The 16437-nt window shown below is 36.4% G+C and overlaps 1 protein-coding gene across 3 annotated transcripts in view; it reads right to left on the reverse strand.

Moving 5' to 3' along the window:
• The window catches only part of LOC115218372 (linear gramicidin synthase subunit D), a 105484-nt gene that overhangs the window by 74067 nt on the left and 14980 nt on the right, over positions 1 to 16437 (reverse strand). The gene's annotated exons all lie outside the window — the stretch shown is intronic.

A 16437-nucleotide genomic window follows, 5' to 3' on the forward strand; every position in this document is an offset into this window, starting at 1 on the left:
AAAATATCTGGTGGTGTAGGCTATATTCTAGTCACCCATATAGTTAACCAGGTGATACATGAAGGAGTCATACCCAATGACTAATGTAGCAGCACCATAGTCAACTGCTACAAAGGTAAAGGTGACACCTTAGATAGAAATAATTACAGAGGTATCAAATTGTTGGATCAGATGATGAAAGTCATGGAGAGGGTCATAGCCCAGTTAATTCAGGAGAGAGTTAGTTTAGATGAAATGTAATTTGGGTTTGTGCCAAGGAAAAGCACCACTGATGCTACAGGCCGCTCCAGGGAGCTCCTCCTTGCTCATGACCTTGCTTTAAGAGCTGTGTTACTACCAGAACTAGAGAAAAAGTTTTAGGTGTGGAAGCAAGGTCTAGAATCGAAGCACCTTAGAGTTAACCTAACAAAAACCAAAGTTTTAGTATGTAGGAAGATGAACAAATCACAAATTCCTTCAGGTAGATGGCCCTGCTTGATCTGTAGAAAAGGTGTAGGTAGAAAGGTGGAATTTGAATGCAGAATGAAAAGACAAATGAAATGTCACTAAGCATTGATAATAATAATGATTGTTTTTAATTTAGGTACAAAGTAGACAGTTTTGAGGGGAAGAGGTTAATTGTTTTACATCAACCTGAGTATATGACTTGTATTTTAAATAATAATTTTGATTTCTAACATTTCCAGACGGTTTCAAAAGAAAAGGCTGCGAGTGACTACTTACAAAAGAAATAAAGAAGGTCTGAATAATGGTAGAGAATATCATATGAATGTATGTGTTTGCGTGCGCGTGCTTGTGTGTGTGTGTGTAAGTATGTGGGTGAGTGTGTGTGTGTACAAGTGTGTGTGTACAAATATGTATGTGTGTGTGTGTGTGCATATGTATATGTTTGTATTTGTGTGTGTGTGTGTGTGTAAGTATGTGTGTACAAGTGGGTGCAAGTATGTATGTGTGTGTACATTTGTGTGTGTGTATATGTGTAAGTATGTGTGTGTGTATATTGTGTGAGTGTGTGTGTATATATGTGTGTAAGTGTGTGTGTACAAGCATGTGTAAGTGCATGAATGTGTGTATGTGTATGTGTGCATGTGCATACATGTGTGTGTGTGGTGTGTGTGTGTGTGTGTGTACATGTGTGTGTGTGTGTGTTTGTGTATTAGAGACATATCAGAAGCAATAAATAACAGCGTAACAAAACACTGCTTCTAAAGGCAAAAACAAACCAGGGCAAGATTTATGCTATGATTATTTAGATCTCAGCTAGGAACCTTAAATGTTTCAGATGACAAGGTAACAAATCAAGTTGCAAAGAGACACTGTATTTCTTTTCCATTTGTTTAAGATAGTTGGGTGTGATGGGAGATATATTTTACTACTATTTCCATTGGGTCAAGTAAAGGCTCCCTTGTTGTTTGATAAGTCATACTGAGAAGGCCAAATATCTCCCTATCATTATTTTTAAATAGAGACCATATAATGTCAGCCTTGGATTTTAAGACAACACGTTTCTCAATTAAGAAGGAATGGCTACAACTAGAAATGTTGGTTAATTGTTTTATTCATTAATGGCCTTTGGATTATATTTCAGAGATCGGTACAAATGTATGTATATGCATATTCATACACACAAACATAAATACATACATCATCATCATCATGATCATCATTTAATGTCCCCTTTTCCATGCTGGACATTTTGACAAGAACAGATGAGCAAGAAGGCTCTGCCAGGCTCTATGTCTGCTTTGGCATGGTTTCTACAGCTGATGCCCTTTCTAATGCCAACCACTTAAGGGAGTGTATAGGGTACTTTTTACATGGCATCAACAATGGTGAGATTACCAAGTGTCCACAAGATAAATAAGATTCTTCAACTGAGTGGGAATACAATGGAGGGATAAGAAAGTATGATAGAGTGAGTGGAGCAGGTGTCTTGCTGAAGATACTGAAGAGGTGAATACCTGGATGAGAGAGAGAGAGAGAGAGAGAGAGAGAGAGAGAGAGATCTCCAAGTACAAGGTGAATATGAGACAGAATAGGATAGAGGAATAGAAAAGGTAGATGTGTAAGTGCACTGAGTGAAAAATAGTGTGACAGATGATTAGAAATAAGGAATGATTTGGATGTAGAGAATATCAGTTCAGTGGAGGGAGAGTGACAGAAGGAAACAAGGTAACAAAGAAAATTGACGAAAGTGTTGGTATCAGAAGATGAATTGTTGGAGGAAGACTTGATGGAATCTCGTTTCTGTCCATCTGCCACTCTCCTTCCAAACTCTAACAAACTTACTTATCTGTTCCCTTGCTCTGCCTTCTCTAATATTCATCTCTTTGTAGCTTGAAGTTATGTCCTGGGACATCTTTACCATGATCTCTCTTTTCCAATTGAGATAACCACGTATCTCCTTAACAGCAAGGTGCCTGTTCCTGCCCTGCTATCATACTTCAACCTCTCATTACCTGGCAAAATGCTACCTCCCTCAATACTATATCCATTCAGTTAAGAGTTCATGTCTTGCAAATTACTTGATGACCTCACTGTTGTCAGTGGTACATGAATACCAGACAGCTCACTCTGTAAAGTGGTTGGCATTATGAAAGCCATCTAGCAGTAGAAGCCATGCCAAAGCATTGGAGCTTGGCGCAGGTCTCTAGCTCTCCAGCTCCTGTCAAACTGTCCAACATATTTCATCATGGAAAATGGACATTAAATGGTGATATTAATATAATGATGAGGATATATATATATATATATACAATGAACTTCCTTCCACTCACGAGGCTTTGTTCAGCTCATGACTATAATACAGGGCACTTGTTCAATGTGCCACATAGTGGAACTTAACCCATGTATTGCATGAAACTGTTAGTAGCTCATAAAAATATATATATGTTGTGTTTATTAAATAATATTTACCTCTCACCAGATGGACTGCATTTTTTGATCTCACCATCATAGTTACTTCGGTATATATATATATATATATATATATATATATATATATATTTAGTGTGTGAGTGTGTGTACCGTTCTATGATGGTAAGATAAAAAAATGCACTCCATCTGGTGAGAGGTAAATATAATTTAATAAACACAACATATATATATATTTTTATGAGCTACTAACAGTTTCATGCAATACATGGATTAAGTTCCACTGTGTTGAATTTTGTTGAATTTCTTGTTTTGTTGAATTTCTGCTGCTTTTAAATAAAGTATATATATATATATATATATATAATATATATATAATATATATATATATATATACATACATATATATATACACACACACACATATACATTTCATATGTAAATATGTGTGTGTGTATGTGTGTGTGTGTGTAAATGATTTACTTGAAATGAGATAAGGGTTGGTGACAGGAAGGGCAACCAGCTGTACCTCAATAAGTATCATCCATCTCATGTTAGAACAGACTAAATCAATGTAAAGCCATGATGGTGATAATGATAATGATGATGATAATAACGATGAAGACCATTATCACATTTATATTGTTTTTTTTCTTCGTTCTTTTTTTTGTTTTTTATATTAATCTTTAAATTCTCATAACTATTTTGCTTAATATGGCTTTATACCCACTTTCTAGGAAAACGACTTTAATTTCTAGTCCCTGTTCGGAGAATTATCTAAATATTCAAATGTTAAAAAAAAGAAGAAGAAAAATAAAATAAAAATGGAATAGAAAATGCATCAGCAACAGCAATAGCAAGTCAGTCCCTCAAGGATAGTTGCAGTCTAAAATGACTAAAATCAGTAAAGGAATAAAAAGAATGCACGAAATATGATTCCGTTTGGTCGCATGTGACAAGGAAACTTCAAAGTAGGTGTGTGATGCATTTAAATTACTTTCTCTTGTTTAAACAAGTATTATGCTAAGAAAGTTGGTATTGTTGTTAGTAAAGAGATCACATGAAAAGATTACGAAATAATAGAAGAGGTGTGGAAGGGGTCCAGAAACATGAGATGTTGTGTGTGTTGCATTGTTGTCAGTGAATAAATGCTTACTATCTTGTGCTTGTGACTGCTCTTTTAGCAGAAATAAAAATAGGCCTAGAATATATTTGAATGGAAGAGATAATTCGTACTCTTATTTCACACACACACACACACACATGTATGCACACACATGCATGCATAAACATGCACATGCACACACACATACATATATACTTATATATATATATATATGTATGTTTATATATATATGTGTGTTTATATATATATGTATCATGTTAAACGATGATGATGATGATGATACACACACACACATGCATATATATGTTTACATACATATGCACAAATATATATATACACATATGTGTGTATATATATATGTATATACATATATATACATATATATATACACACATATGTGTATATATATATTTGTGCATATGTATGTAAACATATATATGCATGTGTGTGTGTGTATCATCATCATCATCATCGTTTAACATCCGCTTTCCATGCTAGCATGGGTTGGACGATTTGACTAAGATCTGGCAATCCAGATGGCTGCACCAGACTCCAATCTGATCTGGCAGAGTTTCTACAACTGGATACCCTTCCTAATGCCAACCACTCCGAGAGTGTAGTGGATGCTTTTATGTGCCACCAGCACGAGGGCCAGTCTGGCGGTACTGGCAATGGCCACGCTCAAATGGTGCTTTTTATGTGCCACCGGCACAGGAGCCAATCCAGTGGCACTGGCAACGATCTTGCTCAAATATCTTTTATATGTATATATATATATGCCAGCCTCGTCTGGCACCTGTGTCGGTGGCACATAAAAAACACCATCCGAGCGTGGCCGTCTGCCAGCCTCGTCTGGCACCTGTATCGGTGGCACATAAAATCATCCACTACACTCTCGGAGTGGTTGGCGTTAGGAAGGGCATCCAGCTGTAGAAACACTGCCAGATCTGACTGGCCTGGTGCAGCCTTCGGCCTTGCCAGACCCCATTTGAACCGTCCAACCCATGCTAGCATGGAAAGCGGACGTTAAACGATGATGATGATGAAAGAAATAATTAAGATTCAGTTGAATTAAGTACTTAAGTTGAGGCACGAAGTCAGTCCAGTATGGTCTGCACAGCTAAAGCAAATAAGTAACAAGGATGTCTCGGTATCAGTGCATTATGGCTGTTTCAAGTGGCTCCATTTAATCCAAAGATGAAAACATTTACGATACATTGATCGACTAAATGGAGCCACATTAACAGCTCCATTTAGAGTTCTAAATCCATATATTATCATCATACTATAATATATATATATATATATATATATATATATATATATATATATATATATATATATATATATATAACGATTTAGGAGTGACCCCAACAGGTCACTCGTCCACCAGAAAGAGCAGCCATAACTCACACCGCCAAGTATTAGTAATTCAGAATGGTGAAATTTAAAAACATTTACCCTAATTCATCTTTTAGACGTTGCAATGTTTCTGTGTCATTAATGATTAAATTAGCTTAATTAAATTAATTAAGCCAATCTACCATAGGTTCACTTCATCAGTAAAAGACCTGGAGAGACAAATATACACGAGGCGTCTGTACGATGCCTACGGATATCTGACTTAAAATTTTCAAGACTGACGTATTCGTGCCAAACTTAGTTTGGCGCGAATACGTCAGTCTTGAAAATTTTAAGTCAGATATCCCGTAGCATCGATACAGACGCTCGTGTATATTTGTCTCTCCAGGTCTTTTACTGATGAAGTGTAACCTATGGTAGATTGGCTTAATTTAATTTAATTAAGCTAATTTAATCATTAATGACACAGAAACGTTGCAACGTCTAAAAGATGAATTAGGGTAAATGTTTTTAAATTTTCACCTAATTTCTGAATTACTAATACTTGGCGGTGTGAGTTATGGCTGCTCTTTCTGGTGGACGAGTGACCTGTTGGGGTCACTCCTAAATCGTTATATTTTATTTTAGTCGATGACTATTTTCTCTTTTTCACCAGGCCCGCTGTTGCGATAAATTTCTATTGAATTTTTTGCTACCCTAAATTGACTAATATATATATATATATATATTGGGAAGTTAAATGTTATGGCTGGTCATAGAGTGCTCTTGGTTTGCACCTATAGAGCTTTGCTGTATAGACAACTCACCAAACTCAAATGGCCAAAGGTGCATAACCTCTCTACAACAGGAAGTAAATATTCATCATGGTCAGTTAGTTTTTAAACAGAAAATATTTGTCTGTGCAGTAGGTGGATGGGTTTAACTCGCTTACATCGGCTGTAGCTGTGGTGATATTCAAAGGAGCTGTGGAAGGGCTATTCAATAAATGGGGAATTCTAAGTTTCTAGTAGGAAATGTTTTAGGTGCAGGCATTGACTAAATACTTCTCTCCTGGAGTTTTAAAGGTCCCTGGGTTGAGTAAATTTATTAGGTTTCTTGTCCTCTCTACCAAGCAAAGCTTACATAGTTTGATCCTGTTTATATAAGTCTCCAGTTATTCAAGGAGCTTCCATTTAATCATCAATAAGAGTTGGTGACAGAAAGGGCAACCAGCTGTACCTCAATAAGTATCATCCATCTCATGTTAGAATAGACTAAATCAATGTAAAACCATGATGGTGATAATGATAATAATGATGATAATGAAGACAACGACCATTATCACATTTATATTGTTTCTTTTCTTCATTCTGTTTTTGTTATTTATATTAATCTTTAAATTCTCATAACTATTTTGTTTAATATGGCTTTATACCCACTTTCTTGGAAAACAATGATAAAATAAAAATATAAACAAAAAGATAGGTACTACTGACAAGAACATAACAGCGCACAGGGCTAAACAGTGCATATTTGTAGAGTAACCTATCCTGCTGGGCCAAGTGACAGACAAATTATCATTGTTAAGTATCAGGAACAATTTATAGTATGACATAATGAGAAGCGGTCATCCTGTACCAAAAAATCAGTACCAGTGATTACAATTCATGCAGTAAATGTAATATAATGGCTCTGGTTTTATTGACAGATTTGTTGCATATTTTTCATCTCATGGTGCTTATTGTGCCAAACACTAGAGATATTATTTCGTTTTTGGATTTGGTTGAAAAGATTCTTTATATGAGTTTGTGTGTTGAAGCATATTCTGTTGTGTCTGGGGAGAGTCATTTTCTTTTTGTGTCTTATGATTTAACACACTCACTGGTAAAATTTCCTCTTATTTCTTATTTTATTTTATTTTATTTTATTTTTTTAAGTGGAAATTTTACTGGTGAGTGGTGTTAAATCATAAGGCACAAAAAAAAAAATGACTCTCCCTAGACACAACAGAACTAGAGATATTAGTTCTCTGTAATTCTTCCACTCCTTTTAGACTTCTAAATCCAATATATTATCATCATCAGGCCCACTTCTGATACTAGCAAATATTATTGAGGTCACAGAACCTATTTGCTATACTTAAGCAGTTAGACTTTTGTTCAATCTACAGTTTTCAGTTCATGCTACAGATAATTTTGCGATCTTCTAATTCAATATCAAGGAATGCTATTAAATGTTGCTGTTGTTGTTGTTGTTGTTGTTGCTGCTGCTGATGCTTCTGTTGAAGGCAATGGTGACGAGGGTGGTTCCTGGTCTTAATTTGAGTTTTACAAATAAGATGTTTGTAAGGGTGACCTGATTGGTTGAAACAGGAAACAAACAAAGCAAAAACCAACTTGGAAATTTATATTGATTTCCCATTAAGCAGCAATTCCTCTAAGCATGAGTAAAACCAAATGCAAAAATATAGTACACACATGTATATATGTATGTATGTATGTATGTATGTATGTATGTATGTATGTATGGGTGTGTGTTTTTAATTTTCTGAGTTTATAGCAGATATCTTTTGTTTACTTTTTTTACTTTTAGAATTTCCAGTTAACAATTGGATAACGTTTTCAAAGACAAAATATGAAAGATTGGGTTGAATGGGAGAGAGGTTGATGTCAAAAGTAAAATATAATTAGAATCAAAATTAAAAGGAGGAAATACCCATTTACGTGGTTTCAATGATTTATTTATCTATTTATTTATTTTTATTTATATATTTTATTTTATTTAGCTTGTTATCTCTAATCTATATTTGATAGTTAGCAGAGCCTGGTTGTCGCCATTTATGTGTGTGTGTGTATATATATATATATACACACACATAAATATATATACATATGTATAATATTTTATATATATACATATATATATATATATATATATATATATATATATATATATATATATTATATATAGTACACATTTATATATGTACATATATTTCATATATATATATGCACACACGCATATATATATATATATATATATATATATTATATATATATATATATATATATATATAATATATATATACATTTATATATGTACACACATATATATATATAATATTTATGTTTTGTTATATACATATATCTATATATTTCAACAAAATCAATAAATGTACCCCTCTCTCTCCCTTCTTTTTCTGCAAAGTCAGACCTGCAGTTAGCGTAGGAGTTACGTAGCGAAATCTCCCATATCTACGTGTCAGCACATATTGTGTACACTTCAGTGCAAGAAATCTGTATTATTGTCTCGCAATCTTAATTTTTCTTATTTTTCTTCCTTTCATTATTGACTATTGTTTTTAAATTCTTTTATTTTTTTGGCATTTTGTTTTACCATTCCATTTTCCATCTTACTCTCTCTCACTCTCTCTCTCTCTCTCTACACACACACACATGTCTGCCTGAATCTTTCTGGTTTTATCTCTTTCCTTCTTTCCTTTTGTCTCATTTTCTAAGTAATTCAATCAGTCTCTCTTTTACTCTGTCCATCTGATTTTTTTTTCATTCTCTTTCTCTTTCCCTTTCTCTATCTGTCTCTTCCTCTCCTCTTCGTCTTTTGCTTCTAAAATAAAGTAAAAAGTGAGTACAATACAATCGACCATTATTGATTTCTTTTGATTGGAGCACATGAATCAAATGTTTAGAAGAAGAGAGGTAAGCATGGCAGAATGAAACACACCCACAGGATCCTATTGGTTTTTCTGAGCAATAAGAAGCATAGCTGTGTAGTTATGGAGTTCATTTCATGGCCATGTGGTTCTATGTTTGATTTCATTGCGCATATGTCTCTCACTGTAGTCTTGTGTTGACCAATGTGAATGGAATTTGGTTGATGGAAATTATGCAGAAACCCACTGAGTATAATATATATAGTATATATATATATATATATATATATATATATATATATATATATATATATATAATATATATACTTTATTTAAGCAGCATAAAATTCAACAAAACCTGTTACTCTGAGTTTCACATTCCCATTCGTCGGACAGTTTTTGCTATATATACATATATATAGACAGATAGATAGATAGATAGGCAGCCAGATAGATAGACAGGCAGACAGATAGATAGATAGATAGATAGATAGATAGATAGATAGATAGATAGATAGATAGATAGATAGATAGATAGATAGATAGACAGATAGATAGATAGGTAGGTAGATAGATAGATAGATAGATAGATAGATAGATAGATAGATAGATAGATACACAGACAGAAAGACAGACAGATAGATGGACAGCCAGACAGACAGACAGACGGATGGACAGATGGATGGTTCTATTAACTAATGTCTTCTAAGCACTAACTCCATTTAAGTTATCTCACACTTCTCTCTCCATCCCAACTAACTTTCTAATATTTTTCTCTTTACCCATTGCACGACCCCTCTCACCTAGCCTTCCATTAAATCTACGTATTTATAAATTCTGTTCTGTGCTATGCTATTCACCAAAATCTTTTGATGAAAATAATATGATTTATTTTATTTCATTTCATGAAGGTGAAAAGCTCCTGTGTTATTCCAAACTACTATGCTATTATGGGACTTTAATACATGATATGGCACCAGTCATTGTATGTTAATACATAACATGGTGCCAGTGATTGTTCATCAACAAAGGTATGCAAATAATACATTAGGTGGATCATGGACGATACTTACTCTGTCAATGTCCCAAACCATTTTACAATGAACAACAAAGGAAAGAAAATAACACACTAAACATCACTACAAATTGTCCAAACTCACAGACCACCTACACAATGAAACCACTAAAGACTACCTGGATATGTGAAGAGGACGGTTAATTGTTGCAGCAAGTTTCAACTACCCATAGTGTATGTTACTATATCATAACTCACCTCCAAATACTCAGAAACATATGTGGTGTCCCAGATTACTACAACTGTACTATCCTGAAAACACACACACTCACTCTCTACCTTTCTTTTCTCTCTTCCTTTCTCTCTCTATCTCTTTGAGCTGGCAGAAACGTTAGCACGCTGGGCGAAATGCGTAGCTGTATTTCGTCTGCCGTTACGTTCTGAGTTCAAATTCCGCCGAGGTCGACTTTGCCTTTCATCCTTTCGGGGTCGATAAATTAAGTACCAGTTATGCACTGGGGTCAATATAATCGACTTAATCCCTTTGTCTGTCCCCTCTATGTTTAGCCCCTTGTGGGCAATAAAGAAATATATCTCTTTTTCCCTCATCTCTGAAGGATAGAAAAACCACACACACAGGCACAAGCATAATTATGTTACCCAACCACATGGTTTTGGGTTTCAGTCCCTCTCTGTGTCAACTTGAGCAAGTGTCTTCTATTATAACCCTAGGCAGACCAAAGACTTGTGAAGGGATTTGGTAGACAGAAACTGAAAAGGAGCCTATCATATGTATGTATGTATGTATGTATGTATGTATGTATGTATGTATGTATGTATGTATGTATGCATGCATGCATGTGTGTGTGTATATATATATATTATGTGTGTATGCATGTATGTGTGTGTCACTGTCTTCTTGCTTACAAAATGCGTAATAGATGTACGCAAGTGTCACCATCATGCAAGCAATATCCTTTGTTTCCAGTCCTCTATGAAAGCATGTCTAGTCATGAGGGAGTTATTACCTGTTTGGAAACAGGTTAGGGTTGGTGAGAGGGAGGGCATCCGACTATAGAAAAACCAGCAACAACAACAAATTCCATCCAACCAATGCAAGCTTGGAAAAGGAGACAATAAAGTACTGCTGTTGTTGCTGATGGTGATGATGATGATTATGATGATGATGATGATACATATAAGAGCAGTGACCTCAATAACCTCACTGGCTCCAAACACTGCATTAGGCATGCACTCCTCCAGTAATAAGTGGGACAGCAATTACCAGACTCTGACTAAGTCCACTTTGTCCATCTCTGTTGTGGTCACCACTAGAATGTATTAGTGTACAGAAATAGACTGGACACTGGAGAGTAAGCAATATGTTCAACAAACTACATATGGTTTCATGTGGCACGGCTGTGTATTAAGAAGCTTGCTTCCCAACCACATAGTTCTGGGTTCAATCCCACAGCATGACATCTCGGGCAAGTAACTTCTACTATAACCTGAGACTAACCAAAGCCTTGTGAGTAAATTTGGTAGCTGGAAACTGAAAGAAACCTGCTGTATGTGTGTGTGTGTGTGTGGTGTGTGTGTGTGTGCGCGCGCGCGTGTGTGTTTGACAACCGGTGGTGGTGTGCTTATGTCCCCATAACCTAGTGGTTTGACAAAAAGAGATTGATAGAATAAGTACTAGGTCTAACGAAAAGTAAGTACTGGGGTTGATACATTCAACTGAAAATTCTTCAGGGCTGTGCCCCAGGATGGCTGCAGTCTGTTGACTGAGACAGGTATAAGATAAAAGATGTGATGTTTTACTGCATGTGCAGTATGGTACTCAGGTAGTTGGTCATGGATTTGCAGGTTGCAGACACGAGATAGGTCTATGGGTTGCACATTATTGCTGTTTGGCCAATCGTTTGACCTGAACTGCATAACAGCATCATCATCATCATCATCATCATCATCATCATCATCATCATCATCGTCATCATCATCATCATCGTCATCATCGTCATCATCATCATCATCATCATCAACAACAATAACAACAGCAGCAGCAGCAGCAACAACAACAACATCAACAACAACAAAAACAACAGCAACAACAACAGCAACAACAACAACATCAACAACAACAAAAACAACAGCAACAACAACAGCAACAACAACAACAGCAGCAGCAACAACAACATCAACAAAAGAAAAAAACAACAAGAACCACTGCCACAATAACAACAGTAGTACTCACAATATACATACTCTACACGGTAAATGGATGAAACACTTACAATAGGCCCAGAAGCAACAGAGCAAAACTGATGTCAAATACCAACACAATTCTGCATTCTTGAAAGACAATGGTGCAGACATCGCAGAGATGCATCTGGTGCTGTTATAGAAATTCACATAAGACTTAAAAGCATAATAACAATTCTTTCTGATTTAGGTACAAGGCCAACAATTTTAGAGGAAGGCGTAAGTCAAATCCATCCCCATCTCCTGCTACTGCTCAACTGGTACATGTTTTATTAACCTTGAAAAGATGAAAGGCAATTTTGACTTCAGTGGAATTTGAACTCAGAATGCAAAGAGCCAGGAGAAATACTGTATCAATCACATTTTGAGTGAGTGCAGTATATTAGCACAAAAAGAGTGTAAGCACAGACGTGAATGTATTGGCAAATGAGTGCATTGGGATGTTAGCTGTGTGGTTTCAGAACAACAGAAAAGAGGTATGAACATGAACCAGAGGCTGTGGTAGAAAGTGAGAATTACAATATCTTGTGGGACTTTACCACAAATGCCGACCATACTATTGAGGCAAGAAGACCAGACTTGTTTATAGAGGACAAAATAAACAGTGTAAGATTATATATTTTAGCAATTCCCTAAGAAAGTAGATTCAATACCAATGAAATTGAAAAAAATTAAGAAATATCAGTATTTAGCTAGAGAGCTGAGGAGATTGTGGAAGACTAAAACAATAATTATTCCTGGATCGTAGGGTGACCTGCTGTGCTTGAGGAGACCTATTGAGTCAAGTACATCAACATTAGAATAAATATCAAATGGAAATTGTAGTTGTGATACCTGTGCCGGTGGCACGTAAAAAGCACCATCCGAACGTGGCCTATGCCAGCGCTGTCTTGACTGGCTTCTGTGCCGGTGGCACGTGACCTGCTGTGTTTGAAGAGACCTATTGAGTCAAGTACATCAACATCAAAATAAATATCAAATGGAAATTGTAGTTGTGATACCTGTGCCGGTGGCACGTAAAAAAGCACCATCCGAACGTGGCCGATGCCAGCGCTGCCTTGACTGGCTTCTGTGCTGGTGGCACGTAAAAAGCACCCACTACACTCACGGAGTGGTTGGTGTTAGGAAGGGCATCCAGCTGTAGAAACACTGCCAGATCAGACTGGAGCCTGGTGCAGCCTCCTGGCTTCCCAAACCCCAGTTGAACCGTCCAACCCATGCTAGCATAGAATACAGACGTTAAATGATGATGATGATGATGTAGTAATTGGTGCACTTGGTACAACCACCAAAACGCTGCCTAAAAGACTGACACAAATTGGAAATGAAATATTGTCAAAAAAAAGTGGATTGAAAATGAAAGAAGCTGTGTTTATTTGTGATGGATGCGTAAATGTAATTTGAGTCTAAGTATGGATTTTGTTATGCCGTTACAATGGAGACTCTGATGATTTTGGTTTTGTTTAGGACTGGACAAATGTATCTGTTGATTGCAGGATATAACTCTTTTATTGTTTTGTTTCTTCAACTCAAATTGTTTTGATGCATCATGACACATTTTATGCCATGCACATTGATATCGGCAATAACTGCCCCAAGATGTCAAATTAAGCTGTACAGATTTTAGTGATTGCTTTAACTTACTTAAAAAAACTCTATCCATTTAAATGTCTGTGTTGTAGTACATGAAAATATCTTACTACTGCCTCAGCCTCTTCCTCTAACCAAGCTTTCAGTTATACTGTAACATCTCTTATCCTTCACTTGCCCTAGGACACTGGGTGTGTCTTGGCAAGTGATTGTAACAAACTTGCAGATTAAAAGTAAATAACAACAACAACAATGGTAATAATAATAATTTCTAATAATAATTTCTAATAGGTGTAGGAGTGGCTGTGTGGTAAGTAGCTTGCTTACCAACCAAATGGTTCCGGGTTCAATCCCACTGCATGGCACCTTGGGCAAGTGTCTTCTATTTTAGCCTCGGGACGACCAAAGCCTTGTGAGTGAATTTGGTAGACTGAAAGAAGCCTGTCGTATATATGTGTGTATATACATGTGTGTGTGTGTGTGTATATGTTTGTGTGTCTGTGTTTGTCCCTCCAACATCGCTTGACAACCGATGCTGGTGTTTTTACGTCCCCATAACTTAGTGGTTTGGCAAAAGAGACCGATAAAATAAGTACTAGGCTTACAAAGAATAAGTCCTGGGGTCAATTTGCTCGACTAAAAGCATAGCCACAATCACATGACTGAAACAAGTAAAAGAGTAATGTAAGCATAAGGACAGTAATTTTGAGGGAAGTGAAGTCAATCAATACTATTGACCCCATTATTTGTCTGGTACTTCACGTTCATCATCATCATCATCATCATCGCTTAATGTCTGCTTTCCATGCTAGCATGGGTTGGACGATTTGACTGAGGTCTGGCGAACCAGATGGCTGCACCAGACTCCAATCTGATCTGGCAGAGTTCTATAGCAGGATGCCCTTCAAACGCCAACCACTCCCAGAGTGTATGGGGGTGCTTTTATGTGCCACTGGCACAAGGACCAGTCAGGCAGTACTGGCAACGGCCATGCTCAAATGGTGCTTTTTATGTGCCACCTGTACAGGAGCCAGTCCAGCGGCACTAGCAACGACCTCGCTGGAATATTTTTTCATGTGCCACCAGCACAAGTGTCAGTAAGGTGACACAGGTAATGATCACGCTCGAATGGTGGTTTTTACATGCCATCGGCACAGAGGCCAGCTTGTTGCTCTGGCAATGATCACACTCATATGGTACTCTTAGCACTCCACTAGCACAGATGCTAGTCATCGAATTTGATTTTGATTTCGATTTCACTTGCCTCAACAGGTCTTCACAAGCAGAGTTTAGTGTCCAATGAAGGAAAGGTATGCAGAAGTGGGCTGGTTACACCCCTGGCATAGGCCACAAGGTTATGGTCTCACTTGCGCTTGCCGAGTCTTCTCAAGCACAGCATATTTCCAAAGGTCCTGGTCACAAGTTATTGCCTCAGATCCCAAATAGATGAAATGTAAAGTTGAGCTTTGTGGGATTTGAACACATAATGTAAAATGCAGGAAGAAATAATGCAAAGTGTTTTTTTTTATCAATTCTCTAAAAATTCTGCCATTTAAAATTTCTAAATTAAACATAAAGTCAGCAATTTTTAGGAAAGGTGGCGGGTGGAGGTTAGTTGATTAAATCATCTCAATACATGACTGGTAAAGCAATGAGCTGGGAGAATCGTTAGCACAATCAGACAAAATGATTAGTGGCATTTCTTCAAGCTCTTTACATTCTGAGTTTAAATCCTTATGAGGTTAGCTTTGTCTTTTGGGATCAATGAAATAAAGTACCAGTCAAGTACTGAGGTCAATTTAATTGACTTTCTCGTTTTCCTTCAAAATTGCTGGTCTTGAAGCTAGCATCCCATTCAGTTGAATGTTAAATCTCGGTCATTTATATGCCATGGAATTCAGACGACTGGTCTTATGAGTCTTAAGATTCAACAAAAAAATAAAAACTACATGAGTAACCTTGGAGCGTGAACAGCAAAGTTGACCTCTAGCAGGATCTGAAATTATGAAGGGGTGCTGAAAAGTTCCTAGCTTGAAGGGTATCAGGAAAGACCTGCTTGGAGGCCCGAAATTCCGAGTTCTTTTACAGGGCTTAGAAAAACTGAAGGATCACTGCAATAAGTGTGTGCATCTGAGAGGGGAATATGTTGAATAAAATCATAATTAACTGTATTCAATAATCATAATTATTGAATAAAACCATAATTAGCTATATTTTCTTTTGCCCAGAGTCAGGAACTTTTCCGTACCACCCATGTAGATCATAAAAAATTGAAAGAAATGCTGTGAGGCATTTTCTGCAGTATTTTCTGCGATACTCTCATGATTCTATAGAAATGTGAGAATACAACATGAAGTAAATAATGTGGATGTATGTGAGTGGTGGTGGTCGGAAAGACATGGGTTGGTTTTTGTTTACAATCTGAGTTACAGTTACTGTGTTGTTTTGGTACAAGAATAAAATTTAGCTTTCTAGAATCTTCTTTTATTAATTTTTTTTCATTTCTTACCATTTCCTTCTGTTATGGAAACAGTAAATTTTTAGAATATATGTAATCAA

The sequence above is a fragment of the Octopus sinensis genome, linkage group LG13, assembly GCF_006345805.1.
Source record: "Octopus sinensis linkage group LG13, ASM634580v1, whole genome shotgun sequence".
Classification (NCBI taxonomy): domain Eukaryota; kingdom Metazoa; phylum Mollusca; class Cephalopoda; order Octopoda; family Octopodidae; genus Octopus; species Octopus sinensis.